Below are 11,193 nucleotides of genomic sequence, written 5' to 3'. Positions count from 1 at the left end.
AAACGGCCATTTTTGCTATATTTTGAAATATATGTTTCATATATGTCTATGTGTTTTACATATATGAATTTTGCATATATTCTCATATATGCAGCAGACATACATGGGCACTAACATTATATATGTAATTTACATATATTGACATATTACATTTCTGTATTGGGCTGGATCAGTTGCAGAGGTTTGACTGATGCTGGAAGGAGAGAGCATTACAATAGTCCAGTCTGGAGAGAACAAGCGCTTGGACAAGGAGTTGTGAAGCTCTGATAGGAAGGGCCTGATCCTCCTAATGTTGTATAAGGCTAATCTGCAGTTCTAGCAATGTGGTCTGTGAAGTTCAACTGATCATCAATAGCTGCATGGAGAAGTTGTGATGAAGTGTTGGGTTGGCCGAGACCATGAGCAGTTCTGTCTCAGCAAGGTTTAGTTGAAGGTCCTTCATCCAGCAAGAAATGTCTGTTAGGCGAGCAGTGCAAGGAAGAAGAAATTCGATTTCTGATTGGCTACAGCAATCAGATGACATCACAGGTGCCCTGATAGGCTGTAAAACATAATCAGCTCTTTTGTCTCCAGAAAAAAGACAAAAGACAACTAGCCACAGATGGCTAGTTGGGTTAAAAAGTGCATCACGTCATGGAAATGCTCCACTACACCTGATGATGTGTGATCTGTTTTGGAGCAAAGCATGCTGGGTTAACTCTCGAGGGTCTGGCTGTACTCAATGCGATCGATTCACAGTGAAGAAGCTCCGCTCCCGCCTGGCTCTCTTTAAGAGGGATGGGAGCAAAGCATTTGCACATAGCGGTCCAGTCCCACTGCTTTGTTTATGAGGCTCACAGGTGAAGCTGGCGGAGGAGTTTGAGTCGGATCTCTGCCTTTATCAAAACTCAGCTGCTAGCTCCTCATGCCCAAACCAGAAGCATCGGCAGGCCCGTCTGATCCGGCAGAGAGCATGTTGTTGGCCCGGTCTATCTCTGAGGAGAGTTGAGACGATGTTTTAAGTAAGCCTGTCTCCTCCCTCTCTCCAGGAGTTGGACATGATGACCCTTGCCATGGCCGGTGGAAAACAGCAATCTCCTCTAGATAGATTAGAGGAGTGATTCCTTGCCAGTAGGGGTGTAACGATTCATCAACTACATCGATGTATCGATTTATATTCCTACGATCCAACTGGATCGATCTGTGCTCGGCAAGTTGGCCTTCCGGACGACATATATCGATCTAATATCGTTTTAAAAGGTAATGAATCGATTGTATCGATACTAGGTGTTGCGTCAAAGAACAAAACACACAAAATTAGTACAATGGCAGCTTTTCCTTTAAAAAACTCCAGGCCTGAAGAGGGCAGAATTTTCCAAACACACGAGTGGAACTGACAGTTGAGCCAGCATTTCTGGAGGGACTGCTTTTACCTGCGCACCTGGCAGATAAGCATGGGTATAAAATGTTTGGGGTTAGCTTTTACTTCAGTCCTCAACCTACAAACAAGAAAGAACAGCTCATTGTTCAACACTAGAGACGCAACTGGTATGTAATATTTGGAATAATTTACTGTTGCATTCAGTGCTTAGCACAAATTCCATGTTTAATTCTGGTAGGAGTGGTGACTCCTTTTGTTGTGAATATTTCCTGACTGCAGATAATGTGGCAGTGATGTGTGCTAGATTAAGTTGAGATGTTTAAACATTTACTTTATTCAAAGGCATACTTTGTTGCTGTGTCATGCATTGTTTATTGTGTAAAGTAATGCATGTTTGTTTTCTGTTTTAAGGTTATCAACCTATTCCTCATTCCTTAGTCCTTAATTCTATGTCATTCAATTCATTTCAACTACTTAATTCAACTGTTTCAACATAATCAACCAATTGCATCAAAACCATCTGGGAGAAAAATAAAGCATTAAAAGGAATTGAGTTGTCCCTTTGCATCCTTCATGTGTTGAGCAAGCCGTTTTCAAGTTTGGGCAGAGCTGGACTTATTATAACACCTAGACAACTTGACAGTTGATAACCACCGTGGCAGTGAAGACAAAAGGATTAACGGCCTGAAGTCAGGAAAGCTGTCGTCGTAAAGAGGAGGATTGGCATCTCAAGATGGCGAAGGAAGCTCTTGGAAAAACAGTGAAGGAGCTGAAGCAAGAAAGAACTTTGGCTAAGAGCGCTTTTACCAAGCAAGCAAACTTCCTTAGCAGAGGAGATAAACACATGACTAAGGGCGAACTGCGAGAGGAGTTCAAGAAGCTCACGTCGGAGGCGAGGAAGGTCAGTGAGACAAATGATGAATACAGGGCTGGCCTTCTGGCAGACATTGAAGCTGAAACCGATGAGGGTGAAGAAGCTGACCTGAGCAAGCAGCAGCAGACTGAACTTGAGAAGACGTTCCAAGAATGCGAAGTACGATTGGATGAGGTCAGAGAGGTGATCCAGTCGAACCTATGGCCTAGATACGGGGAGAACGAGGTGAAGTCTGCAATTAAAGAAGCCGAGACAGCCTGTGATGGAATTGCTCAAATACCTGTTACCGCTGTAAATAGAGATGGCTACGAGCTACGGTGGGATGGTGCGAAGGCACAAGTGCAAGATACAGTCTCAAGCCTAGCAGAGTGGGAGATGTGGATTCCAGTAGCAGAAAAAGAAAGGCTGGAAGGCAGAGTAAAAGACCTGAAAGCATTCAGCAAAAGCCTTGAAGCAAGGAGGGCAGAATTTCTCACAGCGCAAAGAATGGCAGAAGAGGAGAAAGATGGAAGGAGAGTGCCGCAGACGCCCGTGCCAGCTCCACAGCCAACACTGAGAATAAAACCGACCTGTTTACCCAGGTTCAGTGGGTATAAAAGGAATTTCCATCGATGGAGAAGAGACTGGGAGAGTCTACAAAAGCAGGGGGAACCGACAGGCTCAGTCGAAGTAAAGAAGATCCAACTCCTTGACAGTGTAGATGAGAGAATGTGCAGAGACCTACGTTTGTCTAGTTATAATACTGCGGAGGACATGTTCAGGGTGCTTGAGAACAGGTATGGGAACAAATCTACAATAGCCTTGGAGATAATTGAGGATTTGGAGAAAGTTCCTGTTTTAAGAGCAAATCAGCCTAGAAAAGTTATCGAGATGATCCAAATTATAGAGAAGGCCCTGGATGACCTCACAGAGCTTGGAAACACAGGAGCCATCAACAACCCTCTAGTGATTAAATCCATAGAAAGCAAGTTACCTGACAATATCAAGCGAGATTGGCTTGTCTACATGGTTAACCCGAGGAATAATGTCACACCGAACAATCACTTTGAGAACCTTCTTAAATTCCTGAAAACACAGGAGGAAATTCTTGAAAAATTAGAGCAGCTGTCGGTGAGTGAAAAACCAGAAAAGAAATATGCTTGTATGGAAAGAAGATATGCGTCCACACGTTCCACAAGGAAAGGCGGCTGTGTTGTCTGTGGAGATGAAAAGCATAGAGAAAAGATCTTCTTTTGCAAGCGTTTCAAAGAACTGAAGCCTGTGGAAAAGTTGGATGCTGTAGAAAAGCTGGGGGCCTGCAAGAGGTGTTTGGTCTGTCATGGAGAAGATGATGAATGTAAAGACACTTACCTGTGCAGGAACAGAGACTGTAAAAAAGACCATCATTTCTTTCTTTGCCTGAAGGGAGGTTTCAGGAGGAGTGACACAGACAGAAGACAATCCAATGTGAGAAGACATAAGCTTACAGAGGAGCAGGAGGAATTTGTATCTAAGCTCTCCCCAGAGATGGTGGAGAAATTCAAGAAAGCATTCACCAACATTACTGGGAAAACAAACTGTGTTGGAAAGAATCAGCTTGGAGTGACTGAGACTGAGTCAAGTGCAGTAGAAGAATTGCCAGTTATTCTAATGCTGCTCGAGGTAACTGCCAATGCAGGACAAAGAATTGGAACCCTGATCGACTTGGCATCGGACACAAATTACATCACTCACAAAGCTGCCAGGAGACTAAATCTTCGAAGTGAAAACATCACTTTAGTCGTTCATGGAGTCGGAGGAATGGCCATGAAGGTTAAAACCAAAAGATATCTCCTCAGAGTGAGGGTCAAAACGCCCATAGGCACGGAAAGAGCTCATGAGCTTATCTGCTATGGTTTGAATGAAATTGCCAACATCCACAGAGTCATCAAACCTGAGCAACTCAAGAAGTTCTTCCCAGAAGTCAATCTAGGAGATCTGAGGAGACCGGAGAGTATTGAGCTACTGATAAGCCACCGTGAAGGAAGACTTGCTCCTCAAAGAGTGAAGGTGATTGGAGATCTTGTCTTATGGGAAGGACCACTAGGAAAGACTGTTGGTGGAGCACATCCAGATCTGTTTGAAGAAGTGGATATAGCCGCACACAGGTCTGAGACACACTTTGCTCGATCCATGAGAGTAACCGCTGTCAAGTATCAAGAGATAACTAAGCTGTTCACAGCTGAAACCAAAAGCACAGTCGCTCGCAGAGAGTTCTTGGATTGGTGGAAATGGGACAGCATTGGAGTAGCTTGCGAACCAAAGTGTGGAGGATGCCGGTGTGGCAACTGTCAACCAGGAGGTAAGGAAATGACTCTGAGTGAGGAAAGAGAGCTGGAGATCATAAGGAAAGGCCTCACCTACATCAAAGCTGATACTCACAGTGATGAACCCCACTGGGACACAAAATACCCCTGGATTCAAGACCCAAGTTCCCTTCCCAACAACAGGAGTGGGGTGGAAGCCACCTTTTTGAGAACAGAAAAACAACTCAAAAAAGAGCCAGAGTGGAAGGTAGCATATACAGCTCAAGTCCATGAGATGGTGGAGAGACGAGCAGCGAAGAAACTCACCAAAGAGATCATTGCCAGTTGGAAAGGGCCAGTATGGTATGTCAGCCACTTGGTGGCGCCAAACCCGCACTCTCTCACAACACCTGTGCGATTGGTATGGAACAGCAGCCAGAAGTTTAAAGGGGTCAGCATGAATGACCTTCTGCTGAAAGGGCCTGATGTCCTCAATCCCATCAGAGCAGTACTACTCAGGTTCAGGAGAGGCGTCCATGCTGCCCTTGGCGACATCAAGAAAATGTACAATTCTGTGTGGTTGGAAGACCTGGAGATGCACCTCCACAGATTTCTCTGGAGAGACACTGAGGAGGAAGAGATTGAAGAGTATGTGGTCACAAGGGTCAACATTGGCGATCGACCAGCAGGGTGCATTGCACAATTGGCTATGAGAGAGACAGCCAAACTGCCCATGTTCGCTCGCCTGGAGGAGGAACGTAGGATTCTTGAAGAGGATACCTATGTCGATGACATCCTGACTTCCCATAATGACTTGCAAAAGCTGGATCAGAACATCAAAAGAGTTGAAGAGATCCTAAAGACGGGTGGGTTCTTCCTCAAGCCCTGGGTCCGGTCAAGTCAAAGCAGGAGGCAGGAGATCGTACCAGGAGAAAAAGGAGCGGAGTCAAGCGCAGTACTCATTCTCCCAAACCAAATGAGGGAAGGAGACAATAAGGCCCTTGGAGTGGGATACCTTGCTGAAGAGGATAAACTGTACCTCATGACTTCAATCAATTTCTCAAAGAGGAAAAAGAAAATGAGAGTCGGCCAAAATCTTTTTGATGAAGAGGTGAGAGGGAAAACTCCAAACCCACTGACGAGAAGAGTACTACTAAGCCAAGTAGCTAGCCTGTATGACCCAATAGGCCTCGTCACACCTGCCAAACAAAAGGGCGCCATTCTTGTCAGAAAGGCGTTCCAGGAAGCTGGAGTCAAAACTCTCACCCGAGATACTTGGGATGAACCTTTGTCTGAAAAATTGAGGGAAGAAGCCATCCGATTCTTTGAGGAATACACACGTCTTGGCCAAATCACTTTCCATAGAAGCCTCACACCAGTCAACTGGATTGGAAAACCTTGGGGAATAACATTCTCTGATGGAAGTGACCAAAGCTATGGAGCCGTAGTGTACTTCAGATGGGAGACCGAGCAAGGCATCCAAGTCAGACTGGTTGAGTCTAAAGCAAAGCTCACACCATTGGACCAAAAAGGAGAACCAGTAAAAGCTGAAATCTGCGGTGCTGTCTATGCAGCACGACTTCGAAAGTATGTCGAAAAGCACAGTCGAATAGAAATGGAACGATGGCTTCATCTACTAGACAGCCAAACTGTGTTGGGAGCAATCCAGAGAGACAGCTATGGATATCAAACTTTCTTCGCAAATAGAGTTGGAGAGATCCAGAAATCCACATCCGTTGAAGATTGGTGGTGGATCCCGGGAGGCCTGAACAGTGCTGACATTATAACAAGAGGGGCAGCCCCAGAAGACCTCCAGGAAGATTCCATGTGGCAGGATGGACCAGCGTTCCTGCGGCAACCTGTGGAAGAGTGGCCACATAAGTCAGCCAAAGAAGTCGCCGCGTATGCCAAGGAAGGCATAAATAAACTTCAAAGGAAAGCTTTTCGGCAGCACTGACTAGAGCGCAGGCAAAGAGAAACAGGAGTGATGCACGGCAAAATAACCCAGATGAACCTAAGACTCAGATCCGAAGATCGCCAGCCTGCTCTGCGGTAACCAAACTGATTGACATCAGGAAATTCAGCAGCCTGACCAGGCTGATTAGGGTCATTGCCTGGGTGTGGAGAGCTGCAACGAGATGGAAAAAGGTGTTGGCCAAGAATTCAGTCTCAAATAAACCAAAGTGGGAGGAAGCTCTTTCAACAAACTGGAGGTCCAGAGCCAAACAAGCTGTACTCACTGTCGGGGAGTGTGAAGATGCACTAAGAGACCTGTTCCTTGCAGCTCAAGAAGGTATAACCTTTCAAGACACCACTCTCAACAGACTTGCTGTTTACAGAGAGCAAGAGACTGGGCTCTTAGTTTGTGGAGGGAGGTTCCAGATCTTTGATGAGGACGAGACTGCTGTACCAATTCTACCATATGAGGCATGGATATCCACTCTCCTAGCTCAAGAGGCCCACGATGCAAACCATGAAGAAATAGCAGGCACACTCCTCCGGATGAGGAAGAAAGCCTGGGTGATTAAAGGCCGGAAGCTGGCTAAAAAGAGAGTTGATAACTGTGTGGTGTGCAGAAAGGCCAGGGCCAGAAAGTGCCAACAGATCATGAGTGACCTTCCGTCCGAGCGGATAACACCAGCCAGACCATTTGAGTACATATGAAGTCAAGGACGAGGTGAAAAAGAGATCCAAGCTCAAGGTGTGGGGAATTGTTTTCTGCTGTATGGCATCCAGAGCTATACACACAGATGTTGTCAGTGACCAGTCAACTGAAGGCTTCCTCCTGGCTTACCAAAGATTCACGGCACTGAGAGGGCACCCAAAGAAACTTGCGCTAATCCAATAGCGCATTGGATTTAAGCACGTTAGACTTTATATGGATGTTTTTTCTTAAAGGCGTTAAACGTGACTTGATTCAGTCTGCCTATCTGTGCCGTCGTCGCCATGCGTGACGCGCCAGCAGCAGCGCGACAACAGTCAGGCAGCGCAAAGTCTCTCACCTCAGAAAAACGGACTTTCCTGCGCTATAATGCTGTAGCGCGCACTCTTCAACTGCACGCGCAAATGCAGCGGAGCGCGCTGTATCACTTCACTAAAGTCATACGAGAATGCAACGTCGTAAATTAGTAAGTTAAGAAATAAAAGTAAAATACCAATAAATTACGTTATTGGTACGCCATGTGTGTTGCTATTTATCAGGAGCAGTTTGTTTCTTTACCAGTGCTTCTAAGTATTGTGTATCACCATGGTAGCCTAATTGTTGTTTGTTTCCATAACAAAATGCCACTTACTGGTTATTTTGTATATTTTTATATGACTGTGGTGGCTCATACCAAGATTGTATTAACAAAAACTAGTTTGGGACTGCTATTTAACCCTCTGGGGACCAAAAACGCGCCCGCGCGTTTTGCTCGTTTTTTTTTTTTAGCAATGAAAATAAACACTAAATGCTCTGTTAATTTTGATCTTTCATTTTCGTGTAATACATCAATCGATCCTGTTCAGTTTCAATTTTTTTTCTGTATACTCACAATAAAAATAGAGTGTTTTGCTTTTTGACAAATAAAGAAAAATTAACATGATGCGATTTCTGCCTTCTCTCTGTCAGTAAACTCCCGTTTGAAACGCGTTCGAAAATTATCTATAACTCCGCGAAAATTCAGTCAAACAGGCAAACAGACCCACGGGCATAAAGCTTGAGATCGCATCTTTTAAATGAAGTCATTTATATAAAAAACAAATATTCTTAGTTTCTGTAATCTGTATACAAAGAGAGCGACTCCAGTCGACCTCATTACGAGATGATTCACAGTAATGTGACCACTCCCCGGAGAGCGCGTGCTTTTCAAATGCAAATTCCGAGAACCATTTCAGATCTGTGAAACGCCCACATCAGCTGTAAACAAAGCGCGTCGCGAGTGAGACATTATAGCCTTTATGGAGAAAAGTTTCCACAGTGCTGATGAGGAGAAATATCTCCTGATATGAGCAGCAGATCGCGCTGAGGAGTGAGGTAGGCTGTTTTCTTTTCTCAAGTGTGGAATAACGTTATGGAATAACGTTAGTGTAGGCCTATGTAAACCGCAAAAAGATGAATCGCATTTCTATAATATGACTCGCGTTTCTGTGAGATGAATGAAGGGTACATATTTGTAAAGAGTGTTTAGCCTAAATATGAATCGCGCGTCTGTGTGTGAAAGAATAAACTGCTTTGCTATAGCCTACTGAGATGAGTAAAATCGACTGGAATATGTCGAAATAAAATGTATTTGTATTTAGCAACGTAAATGAACATTTATATGCCCTGATATTTCAATAAAACAACGTTAGTCAGGCGTTAGTCACACTATTTTTGTCAAAAATAAAGTCATAGACTAAGATGTTAGATGTTCCATTGTTGGCTATATTCAAACTAATGAATACATATGATAAAATGTAGGCCTATAATCTTTTTTTTCTTTCTTTTTTTTTTTTTACAAAGAAAGAGTACACTTGAAATATTGTTGAAATTGTAATTATTGTTGTAATTGTAACATTTTTAATAAAATAGCTAAACATATTTACAAGATAGATGTAAGCGAAATCTTAAATGGTCAATATAAGTATTCTTCTAAATACATTGTCCTTGCATTGTGGCTCAGTCAGTGTCACACCTGAATGAATGGCTATTCAGAGTCATTATGCAGAGTGGGTGGGACATCCCAGGTGTAAACTACTCCTTCACGCCCCCCTCGCATATTGGCTTTCCAAGCAAAACCTGTTTTACACCATTTAAATCAATGTATTTTTTTTTGTGAACGATAAAGCAAGACTATTTTCACATAATTTTGAAGCCAGTACTCAAAGGTACAACATCAATTAGACAAAAGTCTTGTGGACACATATTTAATATGTGTTTTGTGGTCTTAATTCAGCCACTTTCATTTTTATTTTTTCCAATAACCACGCATAAACATTATTCTCTTAAAAATACAAACATCTACATACACATTGCTCGCATATTTTGGTAGCCCTGTTTGTGCTATATAGAGTGATTTTACACCTTTGCCATTAACATGTTTATAAATAACTGAAAAAAGCACAAATTTCAAGGCATGTCAGAACATCTCAAGGGCTCCAAAAACACCTTGGTCCCCAGAGGGTTAATAGCTTAACCTCGCAGTGCCTACTGTCTATCAGTATTTGTCAAATTCTTAAATTTTTTTTGTTAAGTAAAGGGGGACAGAACTTGTGTGCCAACAATTTTTGTGTAAACAAATGTATTATAATAGGCTTATATAATTCCTAAAAAGGTGGGTCGCGGCTTGATGACCATGGGGAAATGTGGGTCCCATAGCCAAACTATTCAAAACATCATTCAATGTTGTGATAATCGTAATTAATAATCACAATTACAATTTCAAGGGAATAATCAACAATTATCATTTTTGTCATAATCGTTCAGTCCTACCTATTAAAAATAAAATGTGAATGCATTTGACATTAATTTGTGTTTTACTTGTTTGTTTATATCCATAATTAATTGATACCTGATTCACTTACAATAATTTTTGGCTAAAAAGTCACTGAATCGATTTCAAGTCACTGAATCGTTTCGGATCGTATTGTTCTAAATGAACCAATATCGTCCTTGAATCGTATCGACAACCATGAATCGTGAATCGAATCGAATCGTTGTTAAAACGAATCGTTACACCCCTACTTGCCAGGCATGTGTGGCAGTGGGTCCGGCTGGAGGCGATTCCTGTTGCACACCAAGGCGATGTTGCAAGCCGACTAAATGAAGGACCTTATCAAGGCGAGGGAGTGTCTCCAGATGCAGTCCTGGAGCTCCGGCGCTCCACAGACCTCCTGAAGTCCTGAGCCATCGGCCGCTCTCTTCCTGCAATAGTTGCCATTGAGTGGCATCTGTAGGTAAACCTTTTGGGGCTCAAGGAGGAATAAAAGTCTTCCGGGCTTTTAATAACACCATTGAGACAGTGGTCCAGAAGTTCAGGGAGGCGAAAGTTAAATCAGTGGTGCTTGAGAAATACATCCCAGATCTATCTTCCAGAACATCTGTAGTGTTGATAAAGGAGGCTGGATCTGATCTTTCTTCCTCAGAGTAAACAGCACATTATAATCCATGTGTACAGGGGCGTAGCAAGCTTTTCAAAGGTGCGGGGGATGGATGTGGTTTGTTTATTAACAATAAAAACTATGAATACAATGACAGAAGGGTACAAAAAGTATTACATATAAGATATAAAAAGCTTCCCATTTAAATGAGTGGTACTAGAAAAGTATAAAAACACACTTGCTAAAGAATCAGAATCAGAAATACTTTAATAATCCCAGGGGGAAATTATTTTTGTTACAAACTCCAGATATACAAACAACATATATTAAGAAAATTGTATATATATATACAGTATTTTTTTTATCAGTTCAAAAGAGATTAATTTTGCTCTGTTGACTTTGATATTACAAACACGTTTCATACATCAATCGATTCTGTTAAATGTGTATTATTTTTGTGTATACTCACAATAAAAACGAAGTGTTTTGCTTTTTGCCAAATAAAGAAAAATAAACACGAAGCGAGTTCTGCCTTCTCTCTGTCAGTGTAGTCCATTCTGAAACGCGTCCGAAAATGAACAATAACTCAGTGAATACTCAGTCAAACAGGCATACAGACACACAGGCATGAAGCT

The 11,193-nt window shown here is 42.7% G+C and overlaps 1 protein-coding gene across 1 annotated transcript in view; it reads left to right on the top strand.

Annotated features, from left to right (window-relative positions):
• The window catches only part of LOC309478494 (uncharacterized protein), a gene marked incomplete at its 3' end in the record, with an annotated part of 405,172 nt that overhangs the window by 362,047 nt on the left and 31,932 nt on the right, over window positions 1-11,193 (top strand). The gene's annotated exons all lie outside the window — the stretch shown is intronic.

This window comes from Leuciscus leuciscus (assembly GCF_965113295.1).
Source record: "Leuciscus leuciscus genome assembly, chromosome: 1".
NCBI classification, from domain to species: domain Eukaryota; kingdom Metazoa; phylum Chordata; class Actinopteri; order Cypriniformes; family Leuciscidae; genus Leuciscus; species Leuciscus leuciscus.
The sequence above is the reverse complement of the archived record's forward strand: the minus strand, read 5'-3'. Positions and strand labels throughout refer to the sequence as shown.